This window comes from Martes martes (genome assembly GCF_963455335.1).
Source record: "Martes martes genome assembly, chromosome: 13".
Classification (NCBI taxonomy): Eukaryota; Metazoa; Chordata; class Mammalia; order Carnivora; family Mustelidae; genus Martes; species Martes martes.
This window is the reverse complement of record NC_137901.1, coordinates 55,578,817-55,598,129: the sequence shown is the minus strand read 5'-3', so window position 1 is coordinate 55,598,129 and position 19,313 is coordinate 55,578,817. Positions and strand designations below refer to the sequence as shown.

Below are 19,313 nucleotides of genomic sequence, written 5' to 3'. Positions count from 1 at the left end.
CTGCAGCTGACCAAGTTTGAAATGACCTCCAAAATCTGTTCTTAGTAACATTCTAGCCTTCATGGAATTACCAAAATGCCTGCGGGGGTTGGGTTTTCATTACAGTTGAGTTGAATCTTCTCCCTCCACCTGCCCTGCATCCCTCCTGCACATACACTACTAAAACTCTTATCATCCACAATACCCAGCTGTGTCATCCAATGGCAAGGCAAGTTAAAGGAGGGTAAGAGCTGTCTACAGCTCTGCTAAATGTGAAGTCTAAAGACTGGGACTTTGGCTGAACCGTTAGGATTCTGGCATATGTTTATGATTATTTTTAAGCCAACTACTTCCAATGTGTAAGCTAGTTTCTATCAGTTATTTGACTGGGGGGGGGGCATGACATAAATTCCTTGAGAATTCCAAAGGAATAAAGTTTATGATTTTTTCATAATTAATGCTTTACTTTAACAAATTATGTGGTATCTCTAAAGAGTTGAAGACAACCTCCCAAACTGAGGTACTTTTACCTTTTTTCATTGTTTTGGGTGAAACAATTGGGATCTTTTCAACAACTCATTCTATGAGCCAACCCCAACTCACAAATAAAATCCTAGAAATATGTGTATAGCATGTACTATGACTTCCCTTACCAATCCCTCAATACATTCAAGCAGAATTATTGGCTCCTTCCTACACCACCTCTTCGCCCCACACCCTCATCCATACACTGGTATACCTACATCACATAATATATATCCACATGCCTAATCCAAACACCATTTTCTTCTATGAAACAAGTCCTGTGTTCTCTCCACAGGCTGCAAAGCTTAGTGAGACATGGATCCCAACAGCCTTGAGCTCCCTTTTAAGCCCCTCAAGCATGAGAATTCTGTCTTATTTAGCTTTGATCCTTCACAGTGCCTTCAAGAGAAGACATTCAATGAATGTTAGCTTTAAAAAAAATTGAAAGAGAAAGATAAATCCATGAATGAACTAAATAAAAGAGGATCTAGGAGTCTCTGTTTTCTCAGTTAAGTTTTTTTTTTTTTTAAGGTTTTATTTATTTACTTGACAGATCACAAGTAGGCAAAAAGGCAGGCAGAGGGAGGGGGAAGCAAGTTCCTCTCTGAGTAGAGAGCCCGATGTGGGGCTCAATCCCAGGAACCCGAGATCATGACCTGAGCCAAAAACAGAGGCTTAACTCACTGAGCCACCAAAGAGCCCCTCAGTTAAGTTTATTTATTTCTTTCTTTTACACACTGGTATTGTTAAAACCATTATTTGGATACAGTGTTTAATATATTGGCCTTTTTTCTATTAATATGTTTGTTATCTGTGTAAGTCTCATTCGTTCTCAACCAACTCTTAATTCAAATTTCAGAATGCTACCACCTGAATTTTTACTTGTGCCTCTTTTATTCCTTTAAAATATGTGAGCTAAGATAGTTTCCCCAAAAGTCAATCCAATAGTATATTTGAGGTAATGTGACTTGTAAAGTGAATAGGACAAAGAACACTAGTTAAAGACGTGAAAGTTCTGAACTATCTAGGCTCTTTGTGACCTTGAAAAGTTATTATTCTGAGATTCAGTGTCCTTGCTGAAAAATGAGAGACTGTAACAGGTGCAACCTCTTATTCCATTCGACTTTATATATTCTGGAGAACTAATTCTCTGTATTTCGCTATGATGGGCTTGATACACAAACCTCACAAATACACAAAACAAGAAGCTGTTTACATCAGAGGCCTGAGTACTATGGCCCACTGCCACATTCAGCCCACTGCCTGTTTTTGTTAACGAAGTTTTACTATAGCACAGTCACATCTATTGATTTATTTACTGCCTCTTGCATGCTAACAACAAAAGGGTTGCAACAGAGACCAAATGGTCAGCAAAACCCAAAATACTGGCCTTCTGTAGAAAAACTTTGCCAGTCTCTGGCCTAAATGATGTGCACTGTGCTGTGTGACTTCTTCCCTAAAGAACCCCTTCTGTTCCCTGAATGAGACCTGGAAGTTCACCATTCTTTAAAATTCTACATACGCTCTGAAAAAGTAAAACACCAGAAGTGTTAAGCAAACTGTCACTTGACTGAATCATCTGACTTCTACCTGGGGGCACTAAAAGGAAAAAGGAAGGCTTTGGTACAACAAAGCAAAGTGAGCAGGCAGCAAAGATAAATCTGCTTATACCCTATTTTTGCCTGGATCCGCCACAGAGAGATGAGTCTTTAGATTCTGATACTGCGATGGGTTTTAACCTAAACCTGCTCTCATACCTCTTATATGCAACAACCGTACCTGGAGGCCAGCTGGATGACAATCATATAAAATAATAAAACAGAACTACCAAAACTTCTACATACGTTATTACCACTTTTAGACTGTAATAGAATGATGTGTTTAAATCCCATTACCCTGACCAAAGGAAGGCAGACACAAAATAATATATACTGTAGTATTCTGCTTATGTAACTTCCAAGAATAGGCAATACTAATCTATGGTGATAGAAGTCAGAAACTGGCAGGGAGGGGGTTAATTGAAAAAGGGGCATGGAGAGTTTTGGGGGTGATGGCAACATTCTATTATCTTCTTTTGGATGGTAGTTATGAGGCTCAAAAGTCATCTAACTGAATACTTAACTGCATTTTTCTGTATTGAATATACCCCATTTTTTAAGGGGTTATTAAAGAATTTTATAAATTTGGGGGTGTGTCTTCAGAAACCTTGGAGATTTTTAGGATCACTGTCATTACATAATTTTCTCTCCACAGCAATAGACAGAACGGTGAGGTAGTAAGAGAAAGAAAGCGGGGGTGTTGTTGATGGAGAGAAAATTCTTGTCCAGCCTCTAAGACCATTTCCTTTACAAATACATTCTCGCAATAAGTCATCAGATATCTCAGTCTGGGCCTTAGTCTTCCAACAAAAAAAACTCAAAAGCAGGAAATGAGGAAACAGGTAAAACAGATATTTTCCTTTAAAGTGTGTGTTTGCTGGACTATTAAAAACCACAGAAAATATATAAAAACATGATTACATGCCGCCTGGAAGTCTCTACTTTATTCAAGTTGTATTAAATCCATTCTAATTTTGTACCAATATATTCAGAAATATTAAATCTAGTATATATAATATTGATAAAATTTATCTTACCAAAAAATAAATTATTAATGAATGCTCTCTTTAAACTTGAACAAAAAATACAATAAAGTACATTCCTCTTAATTTATGATCATATGAAAAATCAACTCTCCTTACTAGACAGGCCCCATTTTTCAAAAAAGGGCTGAAAGTCAAACATTTTATTGATATACTGATACCCTGGCTTGGGTAGCTTGGTTGAAATAAACCAAACTCTACTTACAGTAATTGAGGCCACTAACACTGGACGACAATCCATGCTTACTGCACAGACAGCAAAAACAGAGATCAACTAAACAAGCAAAATTAAAAGAGACGGGGATACATATTATTATACAATCAGTACAGGTCTAAAGCCAATGTTTTGGTTAAAAATCTAGAATTATCTAATTACCTTCATTTCCAACTTAATAAGAGAGAGAGAAAAAAAAAAAGAATTTAAGTGTTTGAAGATTCCCTGGAGGTCAACTCATCAATGGAACCCCCTCATTACCCAAATGACGAAGGAAGGGCATGAACCGAGTTTGGCCTGAGCCTCATTGGTTCACCCCAAGTGCACATGCAGTGGCCCCTGCTTCCCCGGCTAGGCTCACTTTAAGCCAGCTCCAGGGACACCAGCACCTGCCTGCACGCTGTTACACCTTTTCCTTCCACCTGCTCTTCTGCCAAAGACATTTCCCGCTCTCATTCCTCCTAAAGACTTGTGCACATTCTCTTTGTTGTTGTTGTTGTTGAAGTTTAATTGACATACAGTGTTGTATCAGTTCCAGGTATACAACACAGAGATTCATCAATTCTATACATTATGAAATGCACACCACCCTAAGTATAGTCACCATCTGACATGAGAAAATGTGACAATATTATTGACTACATGTCCTATGTTGGACTTTTTACCCCTGTGACTTTTTTTTTTTTTTTAAAGATTTTATTTATCCATTTGACAGAGAGAGATCACAAGTAGGCAGAGAGGCAGGCAGAGAGAGAGAGAGGAGGAAGCAGGCTCTCCGCTGAGCAGAAAGCCCGATGCGGGACTCGATCCCAGGACCCTGAGATCATGACCCGAGCCGAAGGCAGAGGCCCAACCCACTGAGCCACCCAGGTGCCCCCCCTGTGACTTTTTATAACTGGAAATTTGTGCTCCTTCTTGGAGACTTAATTTAATCATCAACTCCTCCAGAAGCTTTCCTTAACCCCTCTATCTAACTCTCACCAACCTAACCCCAAGTGGCAGTTGCAACTTCTCTGCTCGCCCAGAGCACCACAAACAATTTTCTTCATTCTTCTCACCATTCAAATACTGAGTGTCCACAGTGGGCCACTGCTAATGCTAGGGGTACAGAGGAAGAGGCAGCGTTTCTACCTTAAAGCCAGTGCCTCTGCACTTCAGAGGCAGTTGAAATAACCTGTTAACCAGTTGATCTAGTCTCACTGAAGGACTGACTATTAACCATTTGTTCTAGTCCCCAAACCCAATATATGGCACACAGAGGCTCAACAGATGTTTGTTCAACTTTGCTTTTATTATGAAAATTGGACTTTAAATTTTTAATGTTTTAATGAGTGAAATAACCCTTAAGCAAAATTTAATCTTTAAAACAATGGAGGGTATACTTGCCTTCTATTCATTATCTTTTTCAAAGTTTTATGTGTCAAGGCACACTACTCATTTAAATCGTCACCAGTTTTGATTTATATTTATTATTCTTTACTTCATAGCATATTACCAAAAGTTTATGTTAATTTAGTGGATTCTGAGAAGGCAGGTGGCATGTATGGTTAGAATAGTCTATTCCGGGGCACCTGGGTGGCTCAGTGGGTTAAGCCTCTGCCTTCGGCCCGGGTCATGATCTCAGGGTCCTGGGATCGAGCCCCGCATCGGGCTCTCTGCTCAGCAGGGAGCCTGCTTCTCCCTCTCTCTGCCAGCCTTTCTGCCTACCTGTGATCTCTCTCTGTCAAATAAATAAATAAAATCTTAAAAAAAAAAAAAAAAGAATAGTCTATTCCCTAACAGAATACCAACCCAAGATTTCTACTACTTCTAATATTTTTCTAATTCAAAATAGCAAATTCTGAAAATATCACCATATACTTGAGATTACTATTTAATGAATGAATTGTTCATTTACTCAATAAGCATACATACAGTACCTTGACTGTATTAGTCCAGGAACTGAGATGAACAAGACATGGCCCTTGGCATCAACAAACAGAAATACAAAGTAGTGGGTTAAGTGCAATACTAGAAGTGTGTGATGAGGTAGAAAAGGGGCAAATATGGACATGACCAACTTGATTTGAGGGGGAGACAGCCAGGGAAGAAGACTTCACAAAAGAAGTGATGCTCAGATTTTAGAAGACTTCTCTGGTAGCTCCTCAACCCAAGGGCAGTCGCATGTCCACATTTCAGCCTCCACTACCTGCACTCAGCAACCATTTGTTAAAACTCCTGAATGCCAGGCCCTTTGATGGGGAAAGTAGTTAAGGATTCTGCAATAAAGAAAACAGAGAACGTTCTTGTACTAACAGTGCTTATATACTGCCGTGGGGCTAGGGATAAAGTTTTATCCTGTATGCAAACATGTTATTATCAAAGGATTTTAAGTAGGACCAAATGTGTTTTAGTCTTGCATTTCAGAAATCTAGGCTTCATCACAGTAGAGTAAGAGAGGAAAAAAATAAAACAAGATGAAATCAGAAAGGAATACAAACCGTGAGAGACTCTTTTTTTTTTTAAATTTCTTTTCAGCGTAACAGTACTCATTGTTTTTGCACCACACCCAGTGCTCCATGCAATACGTGCCCTCCCTAATACCCACCATCTGGTTCCCCCAACCTCCCACCCCCCGCCCCTTCAAAACCCTCAGGTTGTTTTTCAGAGTCCATAGTCTCTCATGGTTCACCTCCCCTTCCAATTTCCCTCAACTCCCTTCTCCTCTCCATCTCCCCATGTCCTCCATGTTATTTTTTATGCTCCACAAAGAAGTGAAACCATATGATAATTGACTCTCTCTGCTTGACTTACTTCACTCAGCATAATCTCTTCCAGTCCCATCCATGTTGCTACAAAAGTTGGGTATTCATCCTTTCTGATGGAGGCATAATACTCCATAGTGTATATGGACCACATCTTCCTTATCCATTCATCCGTTGAGGGGCATCTTGGTTCTTTCCACAGTTTGGCGACTGTGGCCATTGCTGCTATAAACATTGGGGTACAGATGGCCCTTCTTTTCACTACATCTGTATCTTTGGGGTAAATACGCAGTAGTGCAATTGCAGGGTCATAGGGAAGCTCTATTTTTAATTTCTTGAGGAATCTCCACACTGTTCTCCAAAGTGGATGCACCAACTTGCATTCCCACCAACAGTGTAAGAGGGTTCCCCTTTCTCCACATCCTCTCCAACACACGTTGTTTCCTGTCTTGCTAATTTTGGCCATTCTAACTGGTATAAGGTGATATCTCAATGTGGTTTTAATTTGAATCTCCCTGATGGCTAGTGATGATGAACATTTTTTCATGTGTCTGGTAGCCATTTGTATGTCTTCATTGGAGAAGTGTCTGTGAATCGATTCCATTTACTATAGCACCAAGAACCATAAGATACCTGGGAATAAACCTAACCAAAGAGGTAAAGGATCTATACTCAAGGAACTACAGAACTCTCATGAAAGAAATCGAAGAAGACACAAAAAGATGGAAGACCATTCCATGCTCTTGGATCAGAAGAATAAACATTGTCAAAATGTCTATACTGCCTAGAGCAATCTATACTTTTAATGCTATTCCAATCAAAATTCCACGGGTATTTTTCAAAGAGCTGGAGCAACTAATCCTAAAATTTGTATGGAATCAGAAGAGACCCTGAATCACTAAGGAAATGTTGAAAAACAAAAATAAAACACACGGCATCACATTACTTGATTTCAAGCTTTACTACAAAGCTGTGATCACCAAGACAGCATGGTACTGGCATAAAAACAGACACATAGACCAGTGGAACAGAGTAGAGAGCCCAGATATGGACCCTCAACTCTATGGTCAAATAATCTTCGACAAAGCAGGAAAAAATATCCAGTGGAAAAAAGACAGTCTCTTCAATAAATGGTGTTGGGAAAACTAGACAGCTATATCTAGAAGAATGAAACTCGACCATTCTCTTACACCGTACACAAAGATAAACTCGAAATGGATAAAAGACCTCAATGTGAGACAGGAATCCATCAGAATCCTAGAGGAGAACATAGGCAGTAACCTCTTCGATATCAGCCACAGCAACTTCTTTCAAGATATGTCTCCAAAGGCAAAGGAAACAAAAGCGAAAATGAACTTTTGGGACTTCATCAAGATCAAAAGCTTCTGCACACCAAAGGAAACAGTCAACAAAACAAAGAGGCAACCCACAGAATGGGAGAAGATATTTGCAAATGACAGTACAGACAAAAGGTTGATATCCAGGATCTATAAAGAACTCCTCAAACTCAACACACACAAAACAGACAATCATATTAAAAAATGGGCAGAAGATATGAACAGACACTTCTCCATGAGAGACTCTTAATCCCAGGAAACACACTGAGGGTTGCCTCAGGGGAAAGGGGTAGGAAGATGGGTAACTGGGTGATGGGCATCAAGGAGGGCATGTGATACCATGAACACTGGGTATTATGTAAGACTGATAAATCACTGAATGCTACCTCTAAAACCAATAATATATTACATGCTAATTAATTAAATTTTAATTAAAAAAGAAATCCAGGTTTCTTTCTTGACTTTGAATCTTCAGGTTTTTTGGGTAAGTTTTTATAAGCCTCCCCCTTCAGTCTGCATTTTTCCTCTCTGCACTGTCCCATAAGCTAAGTTTTTATAATAGGCTCTATTTGCTGCCTCTATTTCCTCAACTCACACTTACTCTTCAACATGCAGCAAACTGGCCTCTACTTTTACATCCTCATTAACCCCACTCTAGCCAAGATCTTCACTGTTATCCACCCTCCAGACCCAGGGGGTGATTTTCAGTCTTGACATTATTGGTCATCTAGCTACTCCTGATACATTGTCTGCTCATTTGGAACCTAACTCTTTGGCTTCCAGAATGCTCCTAGCCTCTTTGTCTCCCAGTGCTCTGCCCTTCCCTATTTGGCACTGCTCTCCAGATTTCTGTCTTTGTTCCACTGCAATTTCTACAGATACTCTATTCTCTCCTGCCAGATTGTATACAGTCCTGGTTTTAACTCTCCTGAATGCGGAAGTCCCCTATGAATAAATAGCTTAGAATTTTCAGCCTTGATCTCCCTCCCAAGCTGCCAGTTTGTAGAGCTTACTACCAGCTGTACATATACACTTAGCTCAAAGTTTCACCTGCTAGACTATCTCCCCATCTACAATCTGATCATCTGCCAGAATTCTCAATTTCAATTAATAATACTCCCAAACATAAACCCAAGTAATTTTAATCATCAAATCATACCAACTCCATTGCTTGTTTTCCCCCAAGAATCCATCACTCCCTTTCCTCTGTATTCTCACAATCCCTTATCATCTTTACTTGAACAACGGCATTTGCCTTCTAAATTATTTCTCTATCTCAGTCACAGTCCTCCTTAAAGCAATCTTTTAAACTCCAGAGAAATGAGAAGATTGGAGGATCCTGGAACAGAATAAGCAAACAGTTTCAAAATTACAGTTGTAACTCTATGGATTTTAATTCAATTGTTCTGAAACCAGATTAAAACAATAAGAACGATCTGAATTGGGTATGAACACGTTGGAGATGGAGAGTGGAAGAAACAGAATGGAGAATAAACCAGGTTAAATTTGGTTAACTGAAGAGAGTTCCTTCTTAAGACATATAAAAAATTCCTTCCATGGACTCTAAAGAAAATTGGTGCTAATCTTTTTCAACTCCCACAAGAAGAACTATTTTAGAGTCTGGATACGTCTCATGTTTGTTTAAGATTGGCATAATAGAAATCAGTTTCATTTGGGCTTCTTCTAAGCAGTGCCTGACTCATGTTGTTTTAGCTGGTGTTGACTCACTGCCCCACAAAGGATGACACAGCTTTAAATAGGCAGAGGATGGCCTGCTTTTTCCAATTACATGCTTCCAGCAACCAGAAGAGGTGGGGGTCTTCTAGAGTGGAGTTTTCTGCAACTAAGCACAATTTAGACTTAACAAAAACAGTTGCCAAATTGACCTGGTAATCACTGAGCTTTATAAATGAGGAGGGAGAGAAGTTAAGTTGTGGTATGTTAAAAATCACAGGGGCCAGGCATCCTCTGTTTTTCAAAACAAAATCTGCGGAAACTTACAGTCAGCTCTTTTCCCATTTAATTGCTTACTCTATTGAGGTCAGCAAATGTTTTTCTTTAAGATTCCAATGAAAAGCCGCTACAAGTATGTTTTTAAGACTCTCCACGTTAACTTTAGTGAGATAACATAGGGGTAGCTGTAATCATGTTTGAAAGGAAGCTAAGGAAATGCCATTCTCATAATTGTTGCCACCTTTTCTATACTTCTATACCCTTAATGTCTCCCAGTGAGAGAGCTAGTTTCCCCTCTGCCATGATTTCCTTGCCGTCAGCCTGACTGCTTCCAGAACACATCAGACCATGCTGTGGGCCTGAGTGGGTGCCCAGGGGTCAGTACAATGAATTCCGAGTCTGGCTCAAAAAGTTGGTTATTCCTTATGAGCCTCTCAGCGAGACACTTCTATACTTTGCGTACCTGTTGTACCACAGAGATTGTCCCTTGCAATCCTTACTCATGAATAGTCTTTTTTTTTTTTTTAAGATTTTATTTATTTATTTGACAGACAGAGATCACAAGTAGGCAGAGAGGCAGGCAGAGAGAGAGAAGGAAGCAGGCTTCCCGCTGAGCAGAGAGCCCGATGTGGGGCTCTATCCCAGGACCCTGGGATCATGACCTGAGCTGAAGGCAGAGGCTTTAACCCACTAAGCCACCCAGGCACCCTGTGAGTAGTCTTTCACGATGCATCATTCCTATTTGTAACACACTCTGAACTCCCTGACTGGTTAAGAATTGTTAGAAGAGACTCCTAAAGACCCAGCAGTTAGCAGAGAAGTCTGGACCACACTGTTTATATATAACTAAAATGACTGTCCATTCTCCATAGTGTCCCAAGAACTGAAGTTTATCAAAACGAATACCTTGTAAAATAAACACAAGTGCACAGAGCTGGAGGCCATTTTGATTCAAGTCCAGACTACAATGGGCCCTGGATTAATTTTCCACATACAAATCCTTGCAGCTCAATTTTGGTCACTATTATCCATTGCTCCAAGGTCATTGATGGATCAGGGCTATTAAGACTAGGCATGGCTCAGGGGTCTAGACTGTCACAACCTATCTTATAGTATCTAAAATTTTTAGAAAGATTTAGAACAAAACCAATCTTCACAAAAGTATGGTCCAGGACCTGGATTGGTATCCAGCTTGACTTCAAATCAGGATAAGACAAAAAACAGACTGACTACTGGAAGACAAAATAGGAAAGATGCATTAATTCTCATGGAGTGTTGTTTCTCAACTTGCATTAAGAATTCCTACATTGTAGCATTTTTCACAGAACTACAACAAAAAAACCTACAATTTATATGGAACCATGAAGGACCCCAAACAGCCAAAGCAATCCTGAAAAAGAAAAGCAAAGTTGGAAGCACCCTTTATTTTACAAAACTGTAGTAATCAAAACAGTATGGTACTGTCACAAAAACAGACACATAGGTCACTAGAATAGAACAGAAAACCCAGATATAAACCTACAATTATATGATCAATTAATCTTTGACAAAGCAGAATACAATGGGAAAAGAGTCTCTTCCCCAAATGGTGTTGGGAAAACTAGTCAGCTACATGCAAAGAATGAAACTGGGTCACTTTCTTAAGCCATACACACACAAAAAAAAACTCAAAATGGATTAAAGACCTAAATGTGAAACAGGAAATCATACAGACAGTAATTTCTCTGACATCGGCCATAGCAACATTTTTCTAGATATGTCTCCTGAGATAAGAGAAATAAAAGCAAAAATAAACTATTGGGACTACATCAAAATAAAAAGCCTCTGCACAGAAAACAATCAACGAAACTAAAAGGCAGCCTACTGAATAGAAGATATTTGCAAATGACATATGTGATAAACAGTTAATAACCAGAATATATAAAGAACTTATACAACTCAACACCCAAAATACAAATAATCTAATTTAAAAATGGGCAGAAGACATGACTAGACATTTCTGCAAGGAAGACATCCAAATGGCCAACAGACACATGAAAAGATGCTCAACATCACTCATCATCAAGGAAATGCAAATCAAAACTACAATGAGATATCACCTCACACCTGTCAGAAGGACTAAAATAAAAAATATAAGAAACAATGTTGGCAAAGATGTGGAGAAAAAGGAAGCCTCTGGTGGGAAGGCAAACTATTGCAGCCAGTGTAGAAAACAGCATACAGAAGTTCCTCAAAAAGTTAAAAATGCAACTACTGGGTCACCTGGGTGGCTCAGTGGGTTAAGCGTCCTTCAACTCTTGATTTCATGATCTTGGGGTTGTGAGACTGAGTTCTGTGTCAGACTTGGAACTGAGCATGGAGCCTGCTTGGGATTCTTTCTCTCCCTCTGCACCCCCTGAAAAACACTACTACCCTACCATCTAATAATCACCGTACTGGGTATTTACCCCCAAAATACAAAAACACAGATTTGAAGAGATACATGCACCCCTATGTTCATAGCAGCATTATTTACAATAGCCAAATTATGGAAGCAGCCCAAGTATTTGTGGATAGATGGAATGGAAAAATAATAATGGAATATTATTCAGCCATAAAAAATAATGAGATCTTGCCATTTGCAATGACATGGATGGAGCTATAGAGTATAATCCTAAGCAAAATAAGTCAGAAAAAGAAAAATACCATATGATTTCGCTCATACATGGAATTTAAGAAACAAACAAACAAAAAACCCAAAGCAAAAAAAAAGAGAGAGAGAGAGAGAGAGAGAGACAGACCCTAACTATAGAGAGACAAATGAGAGGAATGGTTATCAGAGGGGAGAGGGGAAAAGGGGATGGGTGACATAGGTGATGGGGACTAAGGAGTGCACTTATCATGATGAGAACCAGTGATGTATGGAAGTGTTGAATCACTATATTCTACACCTGAAACTACTATAACACCATCTGTTAATTATACTAAAATTAAGAGAATAATTTAATTTAAAAAATTATTGGCACTCTCTCTGAGGGAGAAAAAAGAAAAAAGAACTTTTATGTTGTGAATCACACTGCAAGGAATGAAGTAAAATATACCTTTTCAACTATAGAAATCTTAGTTAAAGAAAGCTATTAATAAAATTAAAATGAAAAATTCTAAGAGCTAGTTACTAAGAACATCAAATTAAAGGATTAACAATTGCCATTCCCCACTTCTAACCCCCCGCCCCAAAAACCACAGAAAGTTTTCTTGTTACTAATTGCTTAGATCCCACTTTATTGGTCAAATTGAATGACTTCTTAGCACATTTGTCTACTTTAAAATACTCTTACCTAAGACTGCATGAGGGGCAAGAATGTAGCTTTTAAATTAAAGGGAAAAAATTCCTAACATCCTACTTGCTTCAACTGATGACAAAATTTTTCAAGCTATTTATATCCACTCATATTTAATGCACTGAATACTTATTCCATTGGAACAGAATTAAAATGATTTCAAAAGGAAAGACTAAATCAAAACTGAGTATTTGTAATATCTATTATGTGAAAGTTGCTGGTTTGCTAAGGGGGATACAATAGCAATACTGTTCCTGCTCTCAATTAACCTATGACCAAACTGAGACAGAAAAACACTAAATCCATAATAAATAATGCTTCAAGATTTAAACAATAGTTTAAAAGCACCAGTTCTGGAAGGGTTGGATGGGAATCCTGGCTCTAGCATTACCTCACTGTGTAACCATGGGCTGCTCCTCTGTGCCTTAATTTCTTCCTATGAAACAGGACTGTTTTAAAGATTAAATGATAATGTATATTAAGCTAAGTAAGTTGTCAATTAAAATAGTCCTTTAAAAAAAGAAACAACATCACAGGACAATGATCTTTATGTTTTGACAGGTGAAAACTCTGGCTACTATTGTCAAGGAAATTTTCAGGAAAGAAGTTTAGTCCTTACTTCTCTATTTATTCTCCTTTGTTTGGTCCTTCATCTCCAGACACAAATGAGAGTTTGGTTCCAATGCAGACGTGCTAATTTTAGTTACTTGTATGAATGTTTAGATATGATAATGAAGGTAGGGAAAAGTATCAAGAGAAGAAATCAAATGTCCTATTATTAGCTATAATGTTATTTTTCTATGTTCGACATTTTTTTCTAAGCACCTGTCAGATATCTCTACAGATCTAAAAATATAAATACACTGAAGGACCTTTGTATAAAGACAAATGCGTTGGCCAGTGTTTTCTAAATAGATTTCATAAATGAATACTGAACAGGAAACCTCAAAAGGATTCTTCTCTCTATATATTACAGATACACAAAAGTAAACTTTCTTGCTAATCACAAAATTTAACACAGATCTAAATATTTATCTCTCATAAATAATATAATCAGCACCACAATTTAGAATTACTAAAATAATAGAAATAAGTCTCAAGTGCTTGATAATTTTTAAAATTCTACACACTACTTTCTCTTTGGTTTCCTGTCCTTCACATTGTGTGCCTGTATGTAGTCATCTTCTAATAATCTAAGGGATCAGAAATGGAATGCATAGATTTAATTACTTTTGAAGAGTAACATGAGACAAAGCAGCTGGTTCTCTAAGTGAAAGTGTATGTTCTCCCACCCTTGGACACTTAATACCTGTCAAACAGATAGTTTTATCTATAATACTAATTTATTAAAGAGTGACACAACACAGTTGATACTAAAAGAATGTGTCGTAAACCCCAGATACTTAAGATGAATATATAGTTAAACAATCTTTTAGTTCCCATTTTAGAAAAGAGCAACTTGAAGCTTTTAGATATGCTATGGTTTGTTCTGAAGTGCATCCTCTAGTAATCACAAAGAAATGAACACATGAAATTTCATGTGATGAAAAATGACACAGTATCCAAACTCAATAACTCAATTAACTAGAACACAGCAAGAAACTGAATCCAGACAAGAAACCAATATATGCTCAAAGAAACTGAAATAAGTGCTATCAAAATCTTTTGTTAGATTATACAACTTAGTCCTTCAATAAGCTTTTTTTGCACAGTTCTAACAACCTTGATTATCTAATGAAAAGTAAATTATAAAGCATGTTAAAAACAACATTAGATAGAACAAAAGTACTGCTAAAGGTTTTCAAGGCTGCCTGAAAACAAAGGGGAATATAACAACGATAAATACTATTTAAGTTATATAAGAAATAAAACAATATACCAGTGTAGGCTATTTACTATGAAGGCAAGCAAACTTAAACACCATATTGTCTAAATGATGACAGTCATTAAGAAAAGGAGCGTTACTGCCCTAGTTAAGGGTATGCCTGACCTTATATTTTCATCCAAAGAGGCTTAAAACAAAATCTGTCACTTAAATGGATAAACTTTACTTCCAAAATTTTCTTCTGAGAACATTTTATTGCCTTCCTTTGCTCTGTTCCATAACACCCTGCTTTTATTCTTCACTGGAACTGATATCTAGAGACCACAGATTGAGAAAAAGAGAGTAGGATTACTTTAGAAATGAAATAGTTTGGTTTAAGGACAGAATGAGAAGAAATTTTAATTACAGGTGAATTAAATATTTACTTTAGTTATGATATATCTGCATATGTTCAGGTACTATCTCAGGAACACTGGTTAAGGGAAAAATGTTTCCATTAAGTATAAACACAGTTCTAAGAAAATAGATAGCCACAATAATACCCTCTAAGCAAAGTGGGATTTAACATCTATCCTCTCTTAACACAGAATTTAATTTAGTAGCCTTCTATTTTTCTCCAAAGACTATCATAAAATTTCTCCAAAGACTATCATAAAATTAGGATATAGGTTTCATGAACTCGGACCAGAAAAAAATGAACCATTTTTTATATTTGGTTGATTTTTTTTTTAAGGTGAAGGAGATAAAACAAAGTCAGAGAGAATACCGAATGTGGGCTTTATAGAAGGGAAAATACATCAATGTAGAAGAATTGGGGAAAAAAAAATCAGTGGAGGAAGTTAGAGAAGAAAACAGGAGATATTTCATAATCAGAAAACCTCTACCCCAAGACACTTATTAATCACATAGAGGAAAATATAGTTTACCAGTACAGAAACCCAGCAGGCACCATTTTAAGCAGGTGATCAGAGCCAACATCAACATTAATGAGATAGATCACTACCCCCTAATATGATGCACTTGAGAAGGGCCCAATATCATTCTGTGGAAGTCTTACTCACAATGCATAATTTCAGTCTAATCATGAGAAGACATCTCACCAACCCAAACTGAAGAACTTCCTACAAAACTCCAAGATTGCCATAAGAGATAAGGACAGACTGCCAGAGACAGAAGGTTTGGGAGGCAAAACTAAATACAATGTGGGATCCCAAATTCAATTCTACAACAGAAAAATTCTAATGCTAGCAGAAAAACTGATGAAATCAGGTTATAAAGACTATATAGTTAACTGCACTACACCAGTGCTAATTTCTCAGTTTTGATAATGGAACCAAGGGTTATGCACAGTGTTAACATTAAAATAAACTGGGTGAAGGTTACTGGAAACACTCTGAACTACTTTTGCAAGTTTTCCAGAAGACTAATATTATCTCAAAATAAAAAGTTAAGAAAATATTACTTTTATGCTCATGAAGGTGATTTTGCAACACTCTAGTTCTCTGAATTTTTGTGGATACATTAAGGAATAGCGATCAGGAAGAACAGAGCAGGTTAAAAACGGACAGAGCAACTGGCCAAATGTTTAGCCAAATGACATGATCAAAGGAAATGTGCCAGATGTTTTCCAACAGCTCCACATATGGAGGCACCTACACTCAGTAGGGGCCCCACTGTAAAAAGAAACCAGAGACACAAACTCTAGTTTTAACCGTAACATTAAAAATGACCCATAAATATCTTATCCTCTCATAAGAATTCTATTTCCATAACTATTTCTGAATCCTCTAGAAAAAGTATTTAAAAAAAAAAGTATTTGCCCCATATGTTAGTGTACCTGTGTACATGGCTAGAAGCTCACATAGACTTATATAAGTACTTAATTGAAGGAGAGCTGGCACCTTGAAATAAATGTCTTTTCAATTTCCATCCAGGAAAAGTATGGCACTAAGAGTTGCTAGATTTAGTTTTTTCCACAAAATAAAGTATTTTCTAATCATCATTAATTCCACTTTAATCAAATCATTCCCATTACTATGAATAGTTAAAATATTATAAAACAATATCCCCTTTACAAAAGTCTTAACTTTGCTATAGAATTAGAATTCCTAGGATAACCTTGGTAAGCTTCTTTATTTGTTTTTGAGGAAGAGCTGGTTCTCTTCCTCTTCTATTTTTGTTCTCTCTTGGGAAGTTTATGGTAAAACGAACTAAACATCAGAAATTCTCATGGCCCTTTAATTCTATACACGCACCAAAAAATATTATATATATATTTCTTATCTATAGCTTAGAAAATCTTTGAAAAACAAGACACCTCGCTTTATCTTCAGCTATCTTTCATTCTGTAAGTAAAATTATTTTGTATGTATATATCAATATTTTCACTCTGGATTCTGATTAAAAGTTTAGAAGCTCAGCCTCTTTAAAAAAAATCGCATGATTATAAAGATAGTCCCAACCACTTAACAGAACTGAAAGTTTACAATCCTTCATTCTCTTTTATCCCTTACAAATTGAATGTAAAGATAGAATGTTTGTGAAATAAGGAATTACCTTCTCTCCTCCCAACAAATACTAAGTTCTCCAATTTTTTTTTTTCCTCCATGAATACATTTTGGGGATAGGTACCAAAATACCAAAAACGTTTTACTCTCCTCTTTATATCAACAACTGTGATTAAAAGTGATAACAGTAATAATACATGTAACAATTACTGTATGTTTCAAAGGTATTGGACACTATTCTAAGCACCTGAAGCAAGCTGCCCAAGATGACGTGGTAATAAATGGTGTAGGTGATCTGTGGGATCTGGGAGCCTGACCCAAGCCTGAGTAACTGGCAAGTACACTTTATACTGGCTACTTATTTTAATACAATAAAATGTCCATCCCTAAAGAAACCACGGTGGCCACCCAGCATCAATGCTGAAGAATTGGAGGGGAGGCATGTAATGGAGCAGCTATGACTCCGCTTCAGCCAGTGCTGGCAGGCAGCAACAGAGCCCTGAATTGCTGGATCCTTTATTCTTTTATTATTATTTATTTTAATGAGAAGCTGGCAGTCCAGAATGATATCTGAAGACTCTTGCTTTCAAAATGTTGCTACTTATTCCAAGCTTTCTCAAAAAGTCCTATTTGTCTGAAAGGTAAAGGGCCACATTCTCACGGCAGGGGCTTTGTCTTATTTATCTTTGTATCCCTAATACCTCACGTGGCTGGCACATAGTAGGTACAAACAGATTGACTTCTGCTGTTAAAAATCCTGCCGTTTTATCTTGACCATTTTTAACCTTGGTAGGAATTCATTAATTTATTCAACAAGCATTTACTGAGCTACCACAATGTGCCCAACGCTGCTCTAGGCACTCGAGATTCCAACAGTGAATAAAAGAGAAAACTGAAGAGAGAGAGAGAGACAGAGATTATATTTTAGTGGGAAAAAAAAGGCCCCAAAAAACCCAAATGTCCATAAAGTCAGATGGAGTGGAGGCTTGAAAAATAAGGAGATGGTTTGCTTTGAACTGAACCTTTGCTACTCAGAGCTAAAGAACAATGATACAATCGTCCATGCTTCCTAGTGCCATACTCGTCACTCCTCCACAAATATGTTACACATATGTAAGCAATTAAAGGAAAGGATATTCTTGAAAGAGAGAGTGCTTTCTTCATAAGTAGAACAATACAATCTTGCTCCTTGGCTTGAAAGGAAGTATTGATCAGTAGTTAGGGAGTCAAAGGTTAATAACTGGGTCCTGATTATTTCTGTTATCAGACTCATGATTGATGGTGTCCTCTGGCTCCTTGTAAATACAGGAACCTCTTTTTGATTGTTGTTACTGGGAACCAAGGAATTAAGCTATTCTCTCATGATTTAGTTACAGGGGACAGGGTCAACTATCTCCTGCATCAGAGAGTTGAGTGGTACAAAGGTTCCTATAGAGAGGGTGAGTGGTCACCAAAAATGCAAACTTGGAGCAGCATAAATCTGATTGGCAGCCATATGATAAAACACTAACTATGACACACAGCTCTTTTGCTCTCATGCATTATCATTCCACAAGACCACATGCTGAGTTAATGGAACTTCTCCTCCAGTTTGCTTTGGAAACGGATGTAGTTTCGGAAGGCCCAAATGGCACAATCTAGCTATTACTCCTAGACAGCTGCTGGGAGTCAGAGACAAGACAGCTAGACCAGAACCATCTAAAAATGCACAAACCAGGCCCCTGTTCTCAAGAACTCACTTATATCTATTTAGTTCCTCATAATCTGAGCAATTATAGTCAGGGATTAAGTTTAGAAAAGAAAGCACCCTAAAGACAAATGCAAGTTTGTATCTTCAAGTAGCCTTTAAAACAATGTGCTACTAAAGCTGGAAGAAAAATGTTACTTTTTCATTGTCTTTACATAAAAATAAGATTTCACTCAACCTGCTCTTTTTGGAAGAAACAATATTGTCTTTGTTAGCCAAGCCTAACATAGATCTCATGCCAATGTGGTTTGTTCTTCTCATGGATACTAGCCAAAAGGATATTCCTTGAAATAAAATCACAATCTGTTGAAAGCCTCACAAATCAATTAGATGAGGAGACAGAAGTAATCATTATCACATAACTAAAGATAAAAGTATGAGAAAAAATAAACAAAAATAAACTTGATGCAAAAAAGCACATCAACACTCAAACTTCCACTTGTTAAAAGAAAAAAACAAACAAACAAAAAAAAAGCCGTTCCTCAGTGGATCCATAGTAGATAAAGAGCCACATTTAAATA

The 19,313-nt window shown here is 37.4% G+C and overlaps 1 protein-coding gene across 1 annotated transcript in view; it reads right to left on the bottom strand.

Annotated features, from left to right (window-relative positions):
- The window catches only part of ARHGAP28 (Rho GTPase activating protein 28), a 206,423-nt gene that overhangs the window by 186,043 nt on the left and 1,067 nt on the right, over nucleotides 1-19,313 (bottom strand). The window lies entirely within an intron of this gene.